This window comes from Rhinatrema bivittatum, chromosome 2 (assembly GCF_901001135.1).
Source record: "Rhinatrema bivittatum chromosome 2, aRhiBiv1.1, whole genome shotgun sequence".
In the NCBI taxonomy this organism is placed as follows: Eukaryota; Metazoa; Chordata; class Amphibia; order Gymnophiona; family Rhinatrematidae; genus Rhinatrema; species Rhinatrema bivittatum.
In genome coordinates, this window is record NC_042616.1 from 200,968,238 (window position 1) to 200,989,370 (window position 21,133).

At 43.8% G+C, this 21,133-nt stretch overlaps 1 protein-coding gene across 3 annotated transcripts in view; it reads left to right on the top strand.

Moving 5' to 3' along the window:
* HDAC9 (histone deacetylase 9) overlaps positions 1–21,133 on the top strand; it is a 993,428-nt gene that overhangs the window by 228,819 nt on the left and 743,476 nt on the right. The window lies entirely within an intron of this gene.

Consider the following 21,133-nt stretch of genomic DNA (forward strand, 5'->3'; position numbering starts at 1 on the left):
CACAAAGTTTTGTGTGGTTTTCCTATCAAATTTTTTTTTTTTGGGGGGGGGAGAAAGGGCACATTTATTTTAAAAAAAAACCAAACAAAACCCAAACCCACTCCAACCCTTCAAGTTCAATTAACTACACCCTCCCATTTTTTTTTGTCATTTTTGTCATTTATTAAAATTTATTGATCGCCTAACACAGAATAGGCCTAGGCGATGAACAAAAAATACATACATAATAAAAACAATAATAAACACACACTTCAGACAAAAATTTTTAGTTTCACAGAAACTGGGGGAAAAATACTACCAAATAATGGTATCTCTGTCCCTAGATCAAGTTATTTATTATTCATCAGTTGACATTAATGAAAGCTCATAGCAATTACTCTACTCACATTATTCTCATTTTTCTAAATAACCATATTCTCACATTCTTTTCACTGAAAACTGAATTACACATACTTCAGGCTATTACATATTATAAGCACAGTGACAGGGGCTATATATGCCATTGGCCAGCCTCTGTCACATGGTAGGAGCAATGGACGGCCGGCACCATCTTAAAAAATGGCGCAGGCCATCCATTGCTCCTACCATGTGACAGGGGCCGACCGATGGCACCAGTAGCTCCATCACATGGTAAGGGCAAAGGGCCTCCGGCTCCATTTTGATTACTGGCAGCCGATGGCCCGAGATGGTCCCGGGACCCCCGCTGGACCATCAGGGACTTTCGGCAAGTCTTGGGGTGGGGGGGGTTGGGAGGGTTGGAGGGTTTTAGTTAATTAAATTTGCAGGGTTGGGGTGGGGGTTTTTTGTTTTCCCGAAATTGGACAAAAAAAGTTTTCCGATCCAGGGAGTGGACCGAAATGGCCCACCCCGGACCTGAAAACGAAACCCCAATGAAAAAAAAATGTATGCACGCCCTTAATAAGAATGATCAGGACCAGGCGGGGGACAATCATAGTCAGGTCCAAGCGAGAGGTCAATATCCACAGAATCAGGCCACAGGTGTACAAAGACAACAGAGGACATGGGACGAGATGGATGAAACAAGGCTGCATGATGAGGCAAGGCTGGAAGACAACAGTGGATGATGAAACAGGAACACAGGACATGGGAACCAGGAATACTAGGCAACACGCACTGCAAGGCAGAAGATCCGTTGCTGAGGCGCCGCTGATAGTCCGAGGCTGCCTTAATTAGTATGGGGCAGATTTTAAAACCCCTGCGCGCGCCGGCGCTCCTATTTTGCATAGGCCGCCGGCGCGCGCAGAGCCCCGGGACGCGTGTAAGTCCCGGGGCTTCCTGGCGGGGGCGTGGCGGGATGACGCGGCGTTTAGGGGGCGGGGCGCGACGTTTCGGGGGCAGCAATGTGGGCGTGGTTTCGGCCCGGGGGCATTCCGGGGGTGTGGCTGCGGCCTCCGGAACAGCCCCCGGGACTGGACCACGGAGCGGGGCAGCCGGCTGACGCGTGCAAAGTTACGCCTGCTTTCAGCAGGCGTAACTTTGCTGACAAAGGTAAGGGGGGGGGGGTTTAGATAGGGCCGGGGGGGTGGGTCAGGTAGGGGAAGGGAGGAGAAGGTGGTGGGAGGGCGAAGGAAAGTTCCCTCCGAGGCCGCTCCAAAATCGGAGCGGCCTCAGAGGGAACAGGCAGTGCGCGCTGGGCTCGGCGCGTGCGGGTTGCACAAATGTGAACCCCCTTGCGCGCACCGACCCCGGATTTTATAAGATACGCGCAGCTACACGCGTATCTTATAAAATCCAGCGTACTTTTGTTCGTGCCTGCTGCACGAACAAAAGTACGCGCTCGCGCAAGTATTTAAAATCTGCCCCTATGAGCGTGTGACATCAGTGGAAGGTGGCAGGTTTGAGTTTCCCATGCTGGGCACTTTAAACATAGGTGTGCCCCTAGAACGAGTTCTGGGAAGAGCATCAGCATGGTGGGGCCTGCACTCTGTGTCAGCGAGCAAGCCACGAAGCACGGCCCTGGTAGGCTGGAGCAGCATTCCTGCCGCTAGTGGATTGAAGTGGTGATGGGAGAAAGTGAGATGGCTCACGGGGCCTCATAACAGCATCAGGAATTAAATTGGGTAGACTAGATAGGGCTAACAGTTCTTATTTTCAGTCATGTGCTGTGTTTCATATTCTGAAGTTTTCTAGAAGAAAGGAATCTCATTTCAGTCCTCACTTCTGCATACTTTATTCACAACACTTCATTTGTTCAGCTTGGAGAAAAGACGGCTGAGGGGGGATATGATAGAGGTCTTTAAGATCATGAGAGGTCTTGAACGAGTAGATGTGACTCGGTTATTTACACTTTCGAATAATAGAAGGACTAGGGGGCATTCCATGAAGTTAGCAAGTAGCACATTTAAAACTAATCGGAGAAAATTCTTTTTCACTCAATGCACAATTAAGCTCTGGATTTTGTTGCCAGAGGATGTGGTTAGTGCAGTTAGTGTAGCTGGGTTCAAAAAAGGTTTGGATAAGTTCTTGGAGGAGAAGTCCATTAATGGCTATTAATCAAGTTTACTTGGGGAATAGCCACTGCTATTAATTGCATCAGTAGCATGGGTTCTTCTTAGTGTTTGGGTACTTGCCAGGTTCTTGTGGCCTGGTTTTGGCCTCTGTTGGAAACAGGATGCTGGGTTTGATGGACCCTTGGTCTGACCCAGCATGGCAATTTCTTATGTTCTTATGTAGTATTCTTAGTGTTGAAACTGACAAATATACAAAACACAAAAAATGAGTATCTCAGTAGCTAATCATAAGAGGTTTGTCTGGTGAGAGGTACTCAGCGAGCCTATTAATGGGTTTAGCTTGCTGAAACGTTCTCCCTCTGCTTTTATTCATTTCTCTTTTTCTTTTTCTTATTATTTATTAAAGTTTATTTACTTAAATTTAAATTGAATAATGCTTGATGGCACTTAATAACATTTCAAAACATCTCTGTTTTGATAAAACACTTCCTTATGAACGAAGAGGGGGAGAGAATGAGATCGGAGAGCCTTATTCAAATAAGAATGCCGGTAAAAAGTTTTTCTCTCACTAGCCCTCCGTTCTCCTCGAATCCCCAACGCCCGACACCGTATAGTGTTGCAGCGAATGTTGCCACTTGCTTCAGGGACTTGAAAGTGTTTTTGCAGAGCTGATGCGCGGGACTGCCGTCTTCCTCTAGTTTTGACAAGTCATGGACCAATCAATTGATTACCCACATGGTGACGTCCTTGGTTGCTAAGAAAGAAAATTCACATTTGGGGTAATATTGTGGTTGTATACTTAGGGTTGCCAACTGGCTCCAGATTTTCAGGACAGGTTGATCCATTCCTGGTTTTACTCCCCTGCATGCAAGTACTTATAGTCGTGTTTTTCTTAGGGAATGCAATAGGGAGATCAGAATAAGTCCTAGCATGCAATGGGGTAAAACCAGGACTGGATCAACCTGTTCTGAAAATCTGGAGCCAGTTGAAACCCTAAATATGCTAGGTATGCATTTTTATCATTAATTCAATTCAATGCAATTTTATTTATAAACCACTTTTCCTATGTTCAAAGTAATGGTCAAATCAATCAATCAATTGTAAGACAGATTGACAAACGTTACATTATATATAAGCCACCAGAGACATAGGAGTCACAAAAGAAAACAGAAAACTGTAAAAACCTTAATCTGAAAGCAATACTATCTGAAATCATATGAGAACAACAATAAACCAAAATCAAATAAGCAAAACAATACAAATACAGGGCAATATCAAACCTGAAGCAAAACATGATTAATAATAATATATCAATCCAATCCAAAAATAAGAGACCTAAATTAACATAAATATAACATTGCCAGATAAAGCTAAAAAGATAACATAAAAATAACACCCACCGGATTAAACTAAAGCATTTGTGAAAATAACCCTGCCTTGATTTGTTTATGAAACATTTTAAAGTTGTTTTAATAAACAAACTTCCTGAGGCAGGTTATTCCATAAATCTGGAACAATTCCAGAAAAGGATTTTTTCCTAATACTAGATAACCTCATTTCAACCATAGACGGAGAGGGTAAAAAAGTCTCTCCTGTAGAATGAAGTGATCAAGATAGGATGTAGGAACAGAGATGAGGGGCTAGATAAGCTGTCCCTATCAACTTCAGAGCTTTAAATACCAGGATAATTATTTTACATTTTTTCCTGTAAGTTTTGGTAGCCAATACAGCTGACGAATGACTGGGATATCATGATCACAGTGCTTTACACCAGTCAGCATGTGTGTAGCCACATTCTGAATTAACTGCAATTGCTTGATAGAACATTGTGGTAAATCAGCTAAAAGTGAATTACAATAGTCAAGAGATTTAGAACAAAAGCACATAAAAATCTAGCAAATAGAGACATATCTAACAAAGGGCATAAAGGGTGCAGCTTGTGGACTTGATAAAAACAGGTCTTCACTGCTAATGAGGATTAAGGTGCCCTTGAGAGAGTTGCATCCAACATGACTCCCAGGACAAGAACCTGAGTGAATTTAGGGATATTTGTTCAACTAATCCTGGGGAGGCCAACTCCAGTCTTCAAGAGCCACAAACAGGCCTAGTTTTCAGGCTATCCACAATGAATATGTAGGAAATAGATTTGCATGCACTGTCTCCATTGTATGCAGATCTATATAATGCATATTTATTTATTTATTTATTTAGTGCTTTTTTTTATACCGGCATTCATGATTAACAATCATATCATGTCGGTTTACAGGGAACTGGGGTACAACAACCTTAAACATTAACATAGCGAAGCAAAATAATAGTAGTTACATTGAAACAGGGGTGATAGAACTGGGGGAAGAGGAATACAAAGCAGAAGGCATATTACTTGTGGATATCCTGAAACAAGGCCCATTTGTGTCTCTTAAAGACCGGGGTTGGACACCCCTGAACTAATCCATAAGACTTCCAGTTTTACTAGGCTTGATGTTCAATCTTTTCACTCTAAACCAGGCAACCACCTCCCTTAGGCTGTTAAGTTTTAGTTCTTCCTCACCAGAATGAAACTCAAGTGGAATATAAAGCTATATATCTGCATAGAAATGAAAGAAAAGTCCAACATCCCAAATAACCTTTTCTAAAGGGGCCAAATAAACAGCAAAGCAGCTAATATAGGCCTAGATTTTCTAGACACCGCGGCATCATGAATCGCATGGTGCGGGGGGGGGGGGGGGGGGGGGGGGGGTGGGCCTGCGATAGCTGGCAGCGATCACACCTCTGCGGTGCGATCGCTGCCGGCTTTTGCACCCAATAGCGCCATCATAAAAGATGGCGCTATTGGGTGTGAAATAGGAAGCGAAAAGGCTTCCTATTTCACCGTGCACGCTGTCTTCACGGCGTCCGCCCCTGTGCCGCCCCGACTCCTCTTGTTCCGGTCTTGACGCCGCCCCTTTTTAGTGATCGCACGCGAAAAGGGACTTTTGAAAAATGACCCCCATAGAGTCCTACAAGATGCCACATTGAAGGGGCCATGACCAGGAGCTGGAATTATCCAGCACAACCTATGGAGTTCCGCTATCAAGGTAAGATAAAAATCAGTTTAGTACCAAACTCCAGTTACTCAAGTTTGTTAGAGGTGTTAGCACAATTTGGTGATCTATTACAGGGTGGCCAACTCCGATCCTCAAGAGCCACAATACTGCCCCATTGTATACAAATCTATCTCACGCATGTTCATTATGGATATCCTGAGAATGAGGCCAGTTTGTGGCTCGAGGACTGGAGTTGGCCACGCCTGCTTTACAGTATTAAAAGCTGCTGATAAATCCAATAGGTCCAACAATAATGAGTTTCCATGGTCCAATTGACAGTGGCAGTCATCTAACAGAAAACAGTTTCTATGGAAAATCTGGTCTAAAACCAGAGAAGGTCATTTTAAAAGGAGTTACATATGTAAATATAGCATACTATTATACCAATTAAAAAAAAAAATTAGAATTCAATTCAATGGCACATATTGTAGCAATTTTCAGAAGCCCACTTCCATGGGTAAAGTACATTTTCACGTGTAAAATCCAATTTTAAGCTTGTAAATGCTTTTTAAAATCAGGCCCAGAGCATATCATGTCATATCAATGATATTCATCAATATAGTCTTGCAACCACTCTGCAATCTTTAATTCTAGTATTTTCCCCAAAACAAGGGCAGTAGACATTTAATAATCTTACTTGATGAAGAGTTTAAAGAAGGTTTTTTTTAAAAAAAGAGGCAAATTACTACTTTCTTCAAGGTATCTGAACAGCGATCTTGAGTCAAAGATGTATTAATGATTAACCCAATCTGTGCAGCTAGATCTATCCCAGCATCTCTTTTCAGCCAGGAGGGGCATGCTTTCACACAAGTTGTTGCATCCAAACAGGACCAACTGTTTTACCACATCCTCAAGCTCCACCAACTTAAAGAAAAAAAAATTTAAATAGGTTGAAGGAATAACTAGCTGTCATTTACAATTTGAGAAACTGAATCACAGTCTACAGATGAACGAACAGCCATGATTTTCTGGACAAAATTTAAGGCAAAGCTTTACACCGTTTAACTAAGAACATATTCTCAGCTAGATTCCCATGACCATTGGCAAATTAATTTACCTCCTTTAAATAATTCCCTCGAAGAATTATCAGATTTTATAATAGATGTTACAATATGGTTCTTTTTTGCTGCTGAAAATGAGTTTTACATTGCTGCAGACGGGACCAACTCAGGGATTATCCTCTTCTGACTGAGTTTTCTTCCAGCACCTCTCCGACTGCCTGGCCTGTAGTTTTAAGATCCATATCTCATCTGAAAAGCAGGCCACTGGACCACTGTCTGAATTCAATTATTATGTTTAAAATTTTATGCCGAAGGAAGAATAATTCATTTGGAAAAGTGCTTTTGCAAATGAGATCTCGCTGGTGAGCAGACCTGAAAACCGTGAAACCACTATCAGCAATTTAGCCCTGTGGCTGGGACCCTCTCCAAGGGTTTGACATGTTTACATTAAACAAGCACCCTCTTTTATTCCTGGCAGGGTATAATTTTGGTGATTTTAAGTGTTCAAATATTTTCTTTTCTATCATTTTGACATTTTAATGTTCTGATCAGTTGTTATATTCAAGTTTATTCCTAGCTCATGGGAGAACAGAGTTATTTAGAGGACAATGAAGAGTTTCATTTTATCAGACAAAGGGGGTTATTTTGCAAGCCACGATAGGCCCTTATCGCATGCATTAAGGCCTTATTGCACGCGATAAAGCCTTAACGCACGCAATAAGGGCCTTATCGTGGCAGTAAGATTTAAATTAGGGGGAGAGGAGGAGTCGGGGTGGAGTTAGGGAGGGAAATATGTTAATTGGTGGTGGCACAGCTGCTGGAGATAATGTTTCGAACACTATCGCCGGCAGTAGCATGGAGAATAGCATCACCTTTTACGGTAGCGCTATGTCTGCGATAGCCTGCAGCCAGCCGCACTGCGGCAAGTGAAATCGCACCGCCATGGTGCAACCGGCTGCAGGCTATCGCTCGACCACCCTCTGCTTCGCTCCCCTGCCCCCCCCGTAGCACAGGGTTCATATGATGAATCCTGGCCAAACTTTGGTGAATAAAAACTGGATTCTCAGGAAAGAGATTAATGTTTAGCCCCAGGTAGGGAATCCCTCATAATTAACGATGAGCAAATTAGCTATGGTAAAACAAATGAGGCAATATGTGACGGACTTGTTTCACAAAACTTCCATGAAAAATATATAGTTCAAGAAATATATCCATCATAGAAAGACTGAGATAATGTTTGATGATACAAAGAGCATGAACATGTTTATGAATCACAGAAGAACATAAGAAATTGCCATGCTGGGTCAGACCAAGGGTCCATGAAGCCCAGCATCCTGTTTCCAACAGTGGCCAAACCAGGCCACAAGAACCTGGCAATTATCCAAACACTAAGAAGATCCCATGCTACTGATACAATTAATATCAGTGGCTATTCCCTAAGTAAACTTGATTAATAGCCGTTAATGGACTTCTCCAAGAACTTATCCAAACCTTTTTTGAATCCAGCTACACTAACTGCACTAACCACATCCTCTGGCAACAAATTCCAGAGCTTTATTGTGCGTTGAGTGAAAAAGAATTGTCTTCGATTAGTCTTGTGGAATACTGCAGAATACAGAGCTAACTTGCCTAGTTGAGGAATCCTCTTCCAGATTCTAAACTAATAAAAAAGCAGATATTTCCTGAACCAATCAGGAGAGGTAAAGCAGAGAAAGAAAGCGAGAGAGAATTTGAGAGCATCATGGAGCTGCATGTGGGGATTTGGAAGCAAATGCATCTAAAGAGGCCTGACATTCTCAGTGGAGCTTCTAAATTACTGATTGCTGAAAGTTCACTAGCTGTCCCCAATTAGTTGGGCTAAAAAGAAATTGGATGCCAGTACAGAGACCTGGAACTTTAAAGCATTCAGCCTGATCTGTGATTGTAAGCAATTGTGCCCACAGCCTTTTGGGGACGACATAAACAATGCCCTCAGCCCCTGTAAATGCTTGATGGTTCCAGAGGACTGGGAACCACACCTGGGAACATTGGACTTCCAGTCACCTTGGACTAGCAGGGGGATGGGGGGAGGGCAACTGCACAGTTGGACCAGGCGCTCACAAGTTTGCTCTCATAAACACTCTTACATGTTCACACTTATTTTCACTGCTCATTCTCTCACATTCTCACATGTCCATTTACACCTTTACTTCTGCCATTCTCCCACCAACACACACACACACACACGTCTCTCCCTCTTCCATACACACATGCCCACTCACTTTCACACCCATGCTCACTTGCACTCAGCTCTCTCCTACTCACCTACATACACTCTCAGATCTCTTCTTCCTACACAAATGCTCACTCACTCCCACAGACATGCTCATTCATTCTCTCTCCCCCCCTTTCAAAACACATTAACAACAGCAGACTGTAACTTGGGCTCCTGGAGCAGCAGCAGCCTCTTCCTTCTCCTCCTGTGCCGCGGAAGTGGACGCTGCCTGTTTCTTACTCCACGTTTGATGCACGGGCAGGAAATCACAATGTCGATTGGCCAAGGCAAACAGGATGGGGGCGGGCAAGTGGCTGAATACAGGAAACAGGCTGTGCAGGAGCAGGTGGTGTCACGAGGAAGCGAAGTTAAGAGTTACAAAGGTCCGGAGATGGTAGAAATCACTGTTGAGTTCCGCCTTTTTCAGCCGCGCAAGACCAATGATGTTCCTTTCTTCTTTCCGGGTCCAAGCAGATTGGTTTTGCTGCAGCACCCAGAGATTTCCCGTATTGGCCCGGAGACCCGGTAATCCTTTTAGAATTTCGGACTCTCCGGGCCAAATCCGGAGAGTTCCCAGATATGCTTGGAACGCACGAGTGTGGGCTTTGCTCAGCAACTATCTGCATTAGCTAGATAGTAGTCCATGTTCAGTGACCAAACCTGTGAGCTAAACACGCTGTATTCTATGGTTGGTGAGTCTGAGTGAACACGCCAGTGCAGTTCACCAGTGTGTTTTATTTAGAGCAGGGCCCGCACATTTTTCAAGGATAGGGCCACAGAGGGTATTTTTTTTATCACCAAGAAGGCCCGGCTCTTCTGTTGCTAGCAGGACCCGGTGACCCGGCCGGCGGCTGTCTCTCATGGGGTGTCCTGTGGCAGCAGCAGCAGGTCTTCTCCTGCTGGCGGGGCCTGGTGTCCCTGCCAGCTGGTGTTATTCAAGGGAGGCCCGGAGGCAGGAATGGATCCTTCCCCACTGGTGAGGCCTGGTTTCTCTGCCAGCAGCTGTCTCTCAAAAACAATACAAAACACCCAACTTTCTCTGTGGGCCAGTTCTGGTCACGGGAAGTAAAAGTGAGGTGGACCGCTAAAATCAGCTCAGCGGGCCAGGTCCAGCCTATGGATTGTAGCTTGGGGACCCCTGATTTAGAGTCCTGGCTCCAGGTTCAAGACAGTGAGACACTGCAGTTCTGTGCTTCATTTATTTCTGTGACTTCTCTTAAAGCAATTACCCTATTCATTTTCTCTTCTTAATTCTATTTGCATTTTTGATGTTAAACTGTTTTCATATGTTAAGATGTAAATGTTGTTCTGTAAGAAAACAAAGAGGTAGGCGATCTATGATAGCCGTCAGGAAAACAAAACAGAATAGATGCCTCAGTCTTTTTTCAATATTTATTAAAACAGAGATGTGTTCACAGGATGCCCGACTCAGGCCGAGTTTCGCAGCTTGTCAGCCGCTGCCTCAGGGGCTTGAACACTTTAAATTCCAAGATGAAACTCTGCAAAATTAGTTTCATCCAGCGTGCAACAATTGGATGACCAACGTCCTGGGTAGCATACCGCACTCAGTCTAGGATTGTGGTATGCTACCCAGGACGTTGAAAAAAGACTGAGGCATCTATTCTGTTTTGTTTTCATGTTGTTCTGTAAGTGCATATGGGATTCTTCTGGTTTGGGTAATGGTGAGTGAGTAAATGGGCTGGGGGGGAAGTGTAATCTATGGAGGTTTTGCATTTGGCATTTGCAAACCCTGTTACAGCAAGGAATCATGTCCAAAGGAACAGAGGATCCTCCAGATAAATGCTTCTCCCCCTATTAAACAGAACCCAGAGTGTGAAGAAGTGCTTCCTGATACAAATTGATGAGTTAGACCAGTGTTGCATCCCATTGTAGGAAGCGGAAGAGATTAAGAGTTATGTTGGCCCTATTCACGGTAACATTTTAAAGGAAACCTGGCATTTGTCATTAGATGGAAATTAATTTTGCATTCAGTATAATATCATTAATCTAGCATCAGGATGAATAAACATGACATTCGTGCCAGTATAACACCCTATGCATTTTCATGTGCATTTAATTATAATTTGCCTTCTAATTAATGTAAACATTATGAGAGTTGCTCATTAAAGTGGCCCTGTACAAGTGTAATAGGCTTGTCTCACTTGAAGAGAAGTAGTGGCCTGCTGTAACAAGAATTAAATCAAGGTTTAGAGGAGGCCATCCCTGAACTGAATGTGGAAAATTGATACCACGGTAGTTCTTCCTTGAGGCAGCAATATATTTGACTCATTAGGATAGAGTGCTCAGCACTTTTCAGATTTGATAAGTATAGATAATAAACGGAGACTGCAAAAGCCCCAAAGTCCAATGTGTGTAAACAGTTTGTGTGCCACAAGAAGGCAGCTCATAGAGTAAGCAGCAAATCATTAGTTTCCTTCACCTCCAATTGAATAAATAGGGTGCAAGCAAGCACCTTGTTTATTATATAAATGTGTTAAATGTATAAATATGATGCCCTGCAGTCTCAATTATTTGGAGAGATGTGCTGTTGATCATTCATTTTGAAGGGATGCTTAAGTATTAATCAAGTTTTTGATTTGATGCAAAGAAATTCTATTTATTTGGCAGATTAATTTATTAGGCTTTATTAACTGCCTTTTTGAAAGAAATTCCCCAAAGGCAGGTTACAGAAATTTAAATATGCAGACAAAGATGTAACAGCATAACTTGAAATAAGCAAAACAGGAATGAGAAACTAGAAAGTGCCTGGAATCTTGTAGAAACCGTGAATCATGCAACCAGGGCTGGTTCTAGGGCAAATAGCACCCCCCCTTCCAACTGTTTAAGTATGTGTGTGTGTGTGTGTGTGTGTGAGAAAGAGTGATAGCCTGTGTGTGCTTGAGAACCTACATATTACACAGGCTTTGACTCTCTCTCACATGCACAACACATGTTCATTCTCTCACAGCTCCCTTTCTCATACACACAGGCTCTCTCTCACACACACACAAAAACATGCATGCACACAATCTCTCTCTCTCTCTCTCACACACACACACACACTCACACACAGACTACTACTCTGTCTCACAAGAATGCACACAAACTCTCTCACACACAAATGCACATGCACATTTATTGCATTTATTCTTTCAAACATACTCTCATATACACATGCATGCTCTTACACACATTCCCTCTCTCTCACGTACACAGGCTCTCTCTCTCTCTTTCCCCCCCCCACACACATGCAAATATGCTCTCTCTCTCCCATTAACATACAGACACATATACACAAGCTCTCTCACACACACAGGCTCTCTCACACACACATACATGCACGCAGGCTCTCTCTTTCACACAAACACATACATGCACATAACCTTTTACTCACTCACTTGCACATTGTACAGACTTACACACACACACACACCCTCTCATACACACATCCATGCTCTTATACACACTCACTCTGTCTCACATACACAGGCTCTCTCTCTCTCTCTCTCTCTCACACACACACACACACAAACTTGTGCACACAGGTTCTTTCACATATGCAGACACACACAAATTTCAAGTTTATTAAAATTTATCTGTTGCACTTTTAGAGAGCTATTTAAAGGTGACTTACAAGTAACATTCTTAATAAAATATAGTACAAAACAAGTTCAAGAACACAAATACATAGAAAACCTGCATTAATGGATAACTACTGAAATAAGCTTGAAGACGACAATTTAAAGAACACTCAGTATAAGCCATATGCTTGTTTAAATAAATAGCTTTTTAAGGCTTTTTAAAATTGATTATTGCTGCATATTGTCTTGATATCATCAGGTAAAGAGTTCCAAAGAGTTGGACCTGCTAAAGCAAAATCTCAGTTCCTTGTTAGCTCCAGTCTTGCCATTTTGACTGTGGGGATCTCAAAGAGGCATTTTCTCTTGGAACGAAGGGAATGTGCAGGCCTTTAAATTCTGAGTATGAAACTAGTCCAACATTTGGTGTCATTGTACAGCTTCCTGAGGAGTAAATTCAGGGTTTTGTATTTTATCTGCCATTTTAAAGGTAGTCAATGAATGGATATGAAACTGAGAGTAATATTAAACTGAAATTGAGAGAAGGTTTCCATAAACTCCAAATACTTAAACATCTAAAACCGATGCTTCACCACCAAGAATTCAGAACCATCTTACAATCTTTTATTTTCACCAGCCTTGAGTATTGCAACTCACTCTTGATAGGTTTACCTAAAGTGGCCTTAAAACCACTTCAATTACTACAGAATGCCGCAGCTAGAGCCCTATCTGGCAAAAAGAAATCAGACCACATCACCCCCGTGCTCAACAGTCTACACTGGCTACCAGTTGAAAAAAGAATTGAATTCAAAATACTAACAATCTTACACAATGCAATATACAAAGCAGATAACATGGCCCTTGACAATGTCATACATATACACAAATCGCAACGTACGACTAGAACACCAAGTAAATTACATCTAGATATACCATCAATCCCATTAGCCAAGCTATCCACCACAAGAAACAGAGCCATATCCATCACTGGTCCGAACTTATGGAACTCACTACCAGAACACTTGAGCTCACAAAGCAACATTAAATCATTTAAAAAAGAGCTCAAAACATGGATATTCAGTCAAACATTCAAGGATGGTATTGGTTATTATCAAATAACATATCTAATACATAACCTGTTTCGGGTATGCAATGAAACACCTAGGACTATGACACAGAACGTTTTAAGCTAGATTGTTCGAAAAAACTTATTGATCATGACCCAGACTTGATCACCCCATATACATGGTTTGATCACAGATATACCCTGTTATAAATGTTGCTGTTGATTGTAATAAGTAGTTTTCTGGTTCAGTTACTGTTAAATGTAATAGGTTGTTGTATATGTAAACCGGAGTGAAGGCAGCTAGCTATAAAATAACACTCTTAAATAAATAAATAATATGTTCATGCATCGATGAACAAAATAGAGTACGAGCTGCTGTTGTCTGGAAGAGTTGCAGGGGTTGTAACCTATATTGCGGAAGACCCATATGGAAAGAGTCAAAATAATCAAGGCTATTCAATACAAGAGATTGTATTATAGCATAAAAGGTCTCAGTCTTCAAAAAAGATCATTCACACCTGATCATTCTTAGCTTAAAAAAATGAGGATTTTACATCAGATTTAATATGTGCAGAGAAGGATGGTTCAGAATCTAATAATTTCCACACACGTGCGCATATGCTGTCATTCACACACACACACATGCACACAAACTTTCATTCTCTCTCATACCCCACACATTCTCAGGGCCTCCCACTCTCCTCAGGCCTTGACCGTGTTGGGTCTCTCTTCGGGCCTTAGCGGAATGGGATCTGCTGCCACCCCGCCATTTCCAAGGTCTCTCTTCGGGCCATGGCAAGATGTGGTTTGCTGTGGCCCCACTTCTGTCAAGCTTCTCCATTGCCGCAGACTGGGTGATGCTGGCGGTGCCCAGGACACCCCTCAGCTCATGGCACCTTGGGCGACCACCCAGCTTGCCCACCCAAAAGGTCAGTTCTGCATTCAACAGCTCAAATGGTAGCGGTGCTGTCTGCAGTGCAGCCTGTACTGCGTGCTGACGCTGTGCTGCCCTAGTGCCTGTCCCCATTGGAGGTACCATGTTTCCCCGAAAATAAGACATCCCCCGAAAATAAGACCTCGTAGAGGTTTTGCCAAATTGCTAAATATAAGACCTCCCCCGAAAGTAAGACCTAGCACATAATTCATGTAAACGATCGAATAAGCTATGGTATTCCCTCCCATACAGTAACGCGCGCCCCTGCCGTTTTGCCGCGCGTTTAACCTGCTAACTTACCATCTACCCTTATCCCTGCGTTAGAGGCAGGGGTAAGGGTAGGCGGCAAACTTTCCCCCAGCCCCCGCTCACCTGCCCTGGCCACGTCCATGGGTGCTGGTCTCCGGGGCAGCCCCAGTCCTCTCCCCTCCTCCCGAAGCAAGGCACGAAAAGCCTTGCTCCGGGAGGAGGGGAGAGGACTGGCAGTGTACGGTAAAGCAACAAAGTGACTTACTTTTTTCACAGCCCTCCTCCGGAGACAGATCGCGGATCCCCTGCCTCCCGGCGAAGATGGATGCCTGCACGGGCGAAAGCGGCCCCTGTGCGCTCAATGTGTGACATCACGACGTGTGACGTCACGCATTGAGCGGCCCAATCGCACGCACAGGGGCCGCTTTCACCCGTGCAGGCATCCATCTTCGCCGGGAGGCAGGGGAGCCGCGATCTGTCTCCGGAGGAGGGCTGTGAAAAAAGTAAGTCACTTCATTGCTTTACCGTACACTGCCAGTCCTCTCCCCTCCTCCCGGAGCAAGGCTGCTTTTCGCGCCTTGCTTCGGGAGGAGGAGAGAGGACTGGCAATCCCGAGCATACAGTAGGATTGCCCGTCCTCTCTCTTGCAACTTTTATTTTTTTCACTTTTTCACTTTTTTGCTTTTTTTTTTTTTTTTTTCCGCTTTCGTTGCTTGCTTCGGGACGAGAGGAGAGAGGACTGGCAATCCCAAGCGTAGGAGAACCGCCCACTTCCTGGTACCTGTCATTTCAAATGTCATTTGAAATGACAGATACCGGTACCAGCATGTCTGTGAAGCGTTAGGCCAGCGCACCCAGGATACTGTATAGCGCTCTATACAGTAAAATGGGTTGCGCGGGCCTAATGCTTCACGGACGCTTCTTACCGTAGACGCAGCTTGCATTTTTTTAAATTACTGTATAAAGAGCATCACTCTTCTTTTTCAGTCAATCTGTGATTCTGTGAGCACGCAAGCCCAAAAGGGAAGAGAATGCAAGCTTTGTTTTGTTTTGTTCAGCAACTGCCCTATATATTGGTGATATAATTGGACATCTAGATTAATAAAATCTCATACAAATTGCTATAAGAAGGAAGGAATCAAATTAATCAGATTAGTCTGAGTTTCCTTTCTTCTGCATTCTCTCAAAGATCAACAAATGAATGGAGAAGAATGGATGGAAATGGACAATGTGCTCAATGCCCCGTTCTCTCAGGATTCAGTAACATCAGTGGTCATTTTCTAGGTTTGAGTCAGCAGCAGCCTCCACTTTTCAGTTTTTCCCAATGGAGAAAAGGAAGCAAGTTAAAAATGATCCCAGCATGCAGAAGTAGTTGAATACAGGCACCGAGGCAGGGAGAGCAGGCCCTCGAGGAGCGAGTTCATTTTTTTGTTCAACAATATTACCGGTATGTGAATTCTTCTTCATGGAAAAATAAGACATCCCCTGAAAATAAGGCCTAGTGCATCTTTGGTAGCAAAAATTAATATAAGACACTGTCTTATTTTCGGGGAAACAGGGTAGGTGAAAAAACTAGTTAAAGTGACAGATGCATTATTATTTTTAAAAAGTTGGTGAGCAGCATAGGCATTTCATTGGTCAGCTGAACTGAGGTTCCCCTGTTAAGTTCCCTCTGTTCAGTGCATGGCTCGGTGGGGTCCTGAAGGAAGAGCACAGGGAGGGAGGCGGGGCCATGGCCATACAACCAGAGGGTTGGAAGAGCTGAGGCAGTGGCAGAACGACAGGAACACAGGGACTGAGGTTGGGGCAGGGCAGGCCAGGGCTGTGGCCGGAGGGAAGCGAACCGCTGCACGAGACCTGGTATAAGTACAGCTTTGATCTGTAGGCCCTGCTTTTCAGTAGCAGCACTGGGAAAAGCTGGTGATAAACTCCCACTGGAGCTTGACAACATCTGAATTTGACCAAACAGCACTCCAGCTCCTCGTCGCTTCTGGATAGATATATATATATATAGAGAGAAGGACATAAGACAGGGAGTGGAGTGACAGTGACTAAGAAGAGAGAGACTGGTGTGGTGTAAGGGATGACACGTGACTGAAGTATGAGAGAGACTGGTAAGGGGAAGATGGTGACAGTGACTGGTGAGCCAGAGGGAAACTGATCCATGGGAAGGAGTGACAATGATTGGTGAGAGAGAGTGAGATAGTGATCTGTGGGGGCAGAGGGTGACTGAATGGTGAGAGAGAGACTGATCTGCAGGGAAGGGTTGTCAGTGATTGTGAGACAGAGACTGATTTGGGGGGAGGGGTGACTGACCGGTAAGAGCAAGAGAGAGAATGATATGCAGGGAGGGGATGACAGTGACTGGTGAGAGCAAGAGGGACTGATCTGGGAGAGAGAGGTGACAGTTACAGAGCAAGAGAGAGACTGATCTGGTGTTGGGGGGGGGGTAGGGTGACAGTGAATGGTGAGAGAGAGAGACTGATCTGGGAGGAGGGGCGACAGAGACTGATGAGTGAGCACTGTTGACCTGTGGGTAGGACATGCTGAGCGGTCACTCTGGGTAACACCAGTATCACGTATCCTGCTGCAGCCTGAAAAGAAGCCTGGTGGGGGCTGCAGTAGACTCCATCCCAACACAGCTCTAAGATATGTTTAAGCCCTTAGAGAGTGTGTGTGTGCACATGTTGGTGAGAGAGCGAGAGCCTGTATGTTTGTGTGTGTGTGTGAAAGAATGGACATATGTAAATGCATGTGCATGTGTGTTTGGGAGCCTGTGTCACACATGCACATATATGGGTATGTCACACATATGAGTATATATGTGATGGAGTGAGACAGAGCCTGTGAATGTGAGTGAGAGGGGCCATGTGTGAGTATGAGTGTTTGTATGAGGAGTGGGTAAAGATTCAACATGTATCTGAGAAAGAGAGAATAAAGTTTGTGCATGCCACCGCCCCAACTTTCCCCTAAACTAACAACATAGAAACATAGAAATGACGGCAGAAAAGGACCAAATGGACCATCCAGTCTGCCCAGCAAGCTTATGGTAGCACCAGCTGTTCCATACAGGTCTCCCCCATAAAGGTATCATCAGGGGGTGGGGTGGCATTTGCCTTGCAAGTTATCCCCCATACTTATTTTCCCAAACCATTAAAGTCAGGGCCCTTACTGGTTTCTGTCTGAGACCAATTCCCCTTTATCTCTTGCCGTTGAACCGGAGAGCAATGTCTGAGTCAAATTCCCCTTTATCTCTTGCCATTGAAGCAGAGAGCAATGTTGGAATTACATCACAAGATTAAGGCTTATTGGTTAAGGGTAGTAACAGCCACAACAGCAAGTTACCCCCATGCACTCCTTTCTTCATTTCCATCCACTAGCCTTTAGGGGTCCACAGTGTTTATCCCATGCCCCTTTGAAATCTTTCATCGTTTTGTCTTCATCACCTCTTCTGGAAGGGCATTCCAGGCATCTACCACCCTTTCTGTAAAGAAATATTTCCTTACGTTGGTTATGAGTCATCATTCCTGGAGTTTCATGATGTGACCCCTAGTTCTATTGATTTCTTTCCAACGGAAATGGTTTGTCGATTGTGTATCATTAACTCTTTCAGGTATTTGAAGGTCTGTATCATATCTCCCCTGCACCTCCTCTCCTATAAGGCATATATATTTAGTTCCTTCAACCTCTCCTCATGTTATTTGATGGAGTCCCCTCACCATTTTGTCACCTTTCTCTGGACTGCCTCCATCCTTTCTCTGTTTGAGATACGGTCTCCAGAACTGAACACAATACTCCAGGTGAGGCCTCACCAAGGACCTGTACAAGGGGACTATCACTTCCTTTTTCTTACTGGATATTCCTCTCTCTATGCAGCCCAGCTCTGGCTTTAGCTATCATCTTGTCACACTGCTTCGACATCTTCAGATTGCTAGCACTATCACCCCAAGGTCCCTCTCTTGCTCCATGCATAACAGCCGTTCACCCCATCACATATAGCTCTTTTGGATTACCAAACCCCAGATGCAAGTATCATCTGCAAAAAGACAAACTTTACCTTCTATCCCTTCCGCAATGTCGCTCACAAAGATATTGAACAGGACCAGTCCCAACATCGGTCCCAACACTGATCCTTGTGGCACTCCGCTTAACACTGTTCTTTATTCAGAGTATTTATTTCTTTTATTTATTTATTTGTTTTTATATACTGGTGTTCAATTTACAAATCATATCGGTTTACAAATAATTTGAAGGTGCAGGAAGGAGGTCCTTTCCTTTTGACAGGTACAGAAAATGATTAGAGAAATGTAATAAGATGTTATAGCAGCAACATGGGTAAAAACAGTGCCAATAATGGAAGCCATCAGCATCAATGGAGGAATAGATAGCATAAATAATAATAGTATAACAATAAAGGAATAGACAGCATAAATAATAATATAATAACAATACTTAGTATTAGAGTAACAGAGTAACAATAATTATCATTAGGTATATGTTGTATCAAAGACAGTAATAGGGGGCTTATCTTGAAGGAGCTTGATGGGGAGGAGAAATGTATTAAGGGGAGCAGGTGACTATTGAGTGGAGGGGTGAATTTATTGGTGTAGTGGTGGGGTCGGTGATTGCTCTGAGTGCAGGGTTAGGGTCTGGTTTAGGGTTGGTTTGTGTGTGATGCAGGGAAAGCTTTGCGGAATAACCATGTTTTAATATTTTTCTTGAATGATTGGGTGGATGGATCTGTTCTTAGTTCTGTGGGAGTTTGTTCCATAGGATGGGGCTGGCAAAAGAAAATGTTCATTCCCTTGTTGATATCCATTGAGTAGCTTTAAGGGGCAGCATTTGTAGGAGGCCAGAGTTTGAGGAGCGAAGATTCCGTGTGGGAGTATGGAGGAGAAGGGGGGTGGGCAGCCAGTTGGTTTTGTTGTTGTGGATGATTTTGTGGATGATGGTTAGAGTTTTGTACTGTATTCACTGAGGGATTGGAAGCCAGTGTAGGTCTTTTAGGATGGGTGTGATGTGGTCTGATCTCTTGCTGTTTGTGAGTGCTCTGGCCGCATCGTTTTGGAGTAGTTGAATGGGTTTGAGGGTGGAGGCTGGGAGACCTAGTAGTAGGACATTGCAGTAGTCAAGTTTAGAGAAAAGAAGAGCCTGTAGAACTGTTCGGAAGTCTTGAGGGTATAGCAGTGGCTTGAGCTTTCTTAGGATTTGGAGTTTGTAAAATCTGTCTTTTAGTAGGTTGTTGATGTGTTTCTTGGAGTTCAGTTGATTATCAAGCATGATGCCAAGAAGATTCCATTTACCATTACACACTGTCTTCTATCCATCAACCAGTTTGTAATCCACACCACCACCTTGGCACTCACTCCCAAGCTTCTCATTTTATTCATAAGCATCCAATGTGGGACCATATCAATCTCAGAGTGACTGGAAATGAAAACATCCCAGGTATGGAGAGATTTTTTTAAATCCTTATTAGTTTTAATTATTAGGTGGTGTTTACTTCTGGAATATTGTATTGGTGTTTGAGAAATTTATAACATTATTAAATTATATTGGATGTTCTATTCATCAGAGGTTTTGAAATATTTGTTCTTTTTATTAGCATGGTTTTACTATTATGATTCATGATTTATAATTCTTGCTTTTATTGCTTGATGTTTTATGAGAAATGTAATTTTACACTGCATACACTGGCAATCACATTCTTGGTAGTCTGCCCACAGGATTCCCATCTGCCTGTGGTCAAAAGGAAAGAAAGGCAGCAGTGGCACGCTTTTGGGGAGAGAGAGAGAGAGTGAGTGAAGGGAAGTGGGGGCTCAGCTGACTGAAAGGGAAATTCTCACTCACCCTCCTCTTCCCTGTTTCACACAGCTCTACTTCCCTTCATTTCTCGTCTCATTAAGAAGGGGAGAAGAGGGTGCGAATGAATGAGCAGGAGGAGAAAGGAGTGGAGTTGAGAGGGAGGGGAAGAGAAGACATATGAGTGAGGAGAGGGGTGGGGGAGGTAGGAGGTATGAATGAAGAGAGGGAAGGGAAGGGAGGGAGATCTAAGGGAGGAGATGTAAAAGAGGAGATATAAAGAGAAGATGTGTGTGAGAAGAGGGAAGGGAGGAGGTGTAGGGGAAGGGAGGAAGTGTGAGATAAGGGAGAGAAAGGGGAGAGAAGAGGGAGGAAGAGCAGGGGAAGGGAGGAGATGTGAGAGAGGGGAAGGAAGGAGTATAGGGGAGATGGAGGGAAAAGGAGGGAAAAGGAGGAAAGGGGAGGAAAGGAGACGAGGGAGGGGAAGGGAGAGGGTGTGAGGAAAGTGGGAGGAAAGAACGGGGGAAGAGAAGAGGAAGGAGGGGGAAGGGATGGAGGGGAAGGGAAGGAGGTGTGAGGGGAGGGAAGGTCAAGGAAGGGGTTTAAGTGAGAGGGAAGGCTGCAGCTTGTGTTTTAAGGGGGAGAAAGGTATATGTGTCATCATGTAAGAGAATATGGGGCGGATTTTCAGA